Source organism: Choloepus didactylus, chromosome 1 (genome assembly GCF_015220235.1).
Source record: "Choloepus didactylus isolate mChoDid1 chromosome 1, mChoDid1.pri, whole genome shotgun sequence".
Taxonomy (NCBI): domain Eukaryota; kingdom Metazoa; phylum Chordata; class Mammalia; order Pilosa; family Megalonychidae; genus Choloepus; species Choloepus didactylus.
The window spans coordinates 239,416,051-239,419,200 of NC_051307.1; positions in this window are offsets into that span (position 1 = coordinate 239,416,051).

The window sequence follows — 3,150 nt, forward strand, 5'->3', positions numbered from 1 at the left end:
GTAGACTGAACTGGCCAACCTTTCTGTTGTGCCAAACTGAACTGATCAACCTGCTTACCTGCCGTATCTGCAAATCTTTCTAGTCCTTCAGGCAAAGACATAAGCTGTCCTCTATGATGCCACTTTTATCCCACAATCATTCTTTTACCAAGTACCTCAGTTCTACTTCCTAAATACTGAATTTCTCTTCCTTTACCTCTCTCCCACCCACTGCCATCATCTTGCGTCAGGACAGACTTTTAACTGATTTCCCTTTCTCTGAAATTGTCTCCCTTCCCTTAACACTACAACCAGAGTGATCGCTCTACAGTGTAAATCTAATTGTGTCCTCCTGCTTCAAATCCTTCTATGATACCCCATTATTCTTTAGTCCAAACTCCTATACACAGCCTCAGGTTTTTCATGTTCTAGACCTTGCCTGCCCACTTACACATTTTTAAATTGCTTTTAGTTCTCCACATGTACCATTCCTTTACCTCAGTCTCTTTCTCAAGCTGCCTTCTCTTTCATGAAAAGTTTGTGGCCTTTCAAACCCTTGCCTGCATAACTCCTTCATCCTCCAGTAAGCCTTACCCTACTTACCACCCCACCAAAAGCGATGTAAGGATCCCTACCCAGAGTACCCACAATACCTTGCACCTACCAAATTATACTTTCGCTTCATTTTCATTCACGTCTCCTCAAGCAGATGAAGTCCCTTTAAGACAGGGACTCTGTTTTGTGCGTTTTTCTAGCTTATGTCCTTAGCATATAGTGAGTGCTGAAAATGTGTTGAATGAAGATTCAATTCCCAAGTGCCAAAATTGTCACCATAGCTACCATTTGGGGCATATCACAATATGCCACGCACAGCTAAGCAATTCACATTTTTTCATTAGGGATTTAGACAGGCTAAGTGACTTGTCCAAGTCTACACAGCCAGTAAAGGGCATAGCCTTGTTTGCTCTAGTCAGAGTCTTAAGTTCAGAGTCAAACCATATAGTCCATGAGTGCCCATTCCATCTAGTCTTAACTTTCTTCTTAGTTACAGAACCCTGATTTTATTTAGGATGGCAATGTGCCCAGTTAACAGACTATAATTTTGGCCTCCCTTATAGTGAGATGTGGCTATGTAACTTACTCCTATGGGATTTCCAGAAGTCTCTTTCAAAATGAATGTTGACCAGGTGACTGCAGCTCCAGCAGCCATCTTGGGCTATGAGATGCCCTTGAGGATAGAAATGTGTTAGTGCAGAAAGACAAGAGCCTGAGATCTTGATGACACTGTGGGCCATATCAGCCATGGTCTGGTACTTCCACACTTAATATGTGATGGTAAACTGTCTTGGTAAGCCACAGCAGTAAGGCTCTTACTACGCAGCCAAACCTGATATAAGAAATCAAGTTGACTCACCCACCTGGTCCCCTGGAGGCTGACTCAGAGAAGGAGAAGCCAGCGTAGGTGATATAAAGTGTTTCTTTATTTGAACGTCATTCCACCTGCACTGAAACTCAAATCCAGCTGCAGCAGAAGGGGTCAAGACCGAAATAAATGTTGCCAAATTGGACAATGAAGAGTGAGGACACGTTCAGACAGAACTTACTAATGGCGTGTTGAGAACACCAAGCTATCCTAATGACATACAGCACAGGCCCTCTGACATCTGCTGGTCAGAGCTTCAGGGAAGGACTGTGGCTCCTTTATTCCCTTTCTGCGAAACTCTAGTCCCACCCCAAAGGCTAGCCCTGAGCCAGTTAGGGGCCTGCAGAAGTCCCTTGTGCTGGGAAGATCCCAGCTTTTCCAAAGAGAGAATTTCCCTTTCCCAGTTCACACTGAAAGCTGGAGATGGGCAATTTCCCCTCTGTGCCCAAGCAGGAATCTCAAGGCCCACGGAATCTCTCCCCACATCCTTGTCTTAAAGCTCTCATCTTGGCACTTCTGGGCCTACCCACTGCCCTCACCTCCTTAGGAGAACAATGTTTTCCTCCATGTATGCTGGTCCCCAAAGAGGAGTTTTCACAACCCCTAGACCTAGAAGGACTTGACTGACCAACACAATGGGCCAGAGATTGAACCACCTCTAGGTTGTGTCTGTTTGGGCCTATCCTAAAAGAATCCCCAGACCAGGGCACAGCCCATTGATCCAGCCACAGCTGGGGGAATGCCTCAGTGGGCTGCTCAAACCTCAGCTTCTCTGAGGAACCTAAAGCAAGAAGTCCAAAGGGGCTTCATGGGGTCAGAAACAGGCACTGATCTTTGCTTCAGCCAAAGGGAAGCTATCCAAGTAGGGGTCTTGACAAGGCTTCAGCCTCCCCTAGCTAAAGTATCTGCTGCACGCTCTGCTCCCACCTCTGCTGAATCCTCAGGGACAGGGCCATGAGTTGCCCCCCCCCCCAACCTCTAGCCCTTCCCTGTTACCCTGGGTTCCTTAGGCTACACCCCAATCAACCCCTTTCCTAACCCCAAACTCACTTCATGCATCTCCAGGCTGCCCCTCCTTCTACCAGGGCCGCAGCTGGCTGGGCAAATGGTGATGTGGAAACTTTATCAGACTGTCCCAAAAGGGACTTGACCTCCCTCTTCTGTACCACCTGGCACTAACCCACTCCTACAGTCAACTGGGCTATTCCCCTCTGCCCTCTGAGGTAAGGGCCCTGCCCTCTGATGTGGATTCACCCTACCCCAATCCTCCATTCCACGAAGGGTTAGGGCCTTGGCTGCCTGGCCCCTGAGCCTCCAGACCCTTGGCCTCACAGGAGTCTGGTGGTCCCCTGGGGTAGAAGGTACCCTCTCCCCTCACTCAGCCCCAAGACAACAGCCCCTTTCCCCATTCCCTCCTTGTTCCCTCCATCTTGGTCTGTTCTCCCACAATGCACCTCAGTGTCCTCTCACCATTTGCCACTTACCCCAATCCTATTCCTTTTTCTTTCCATCCTTCTCTCCTCCCCATCCCAAGTTCTTTGTCCATCTCAATTCTCTTTTCTTTGTGTGACTAATCAGCTATCTCAGTCTCCTCATCTCTCCTTTCTTCATTTCTGTTCCTGTCTCTCTCTTGGTTCCTCACTCTATCTCTGTAGCTCTCCATCTCTTTCTCTACCTGTCTCCATGTCTCCTCCCCCTCTATCTCATTCTGTCTCTGCACTACCTCCTCTCTTTTCTCCCTACCTCTG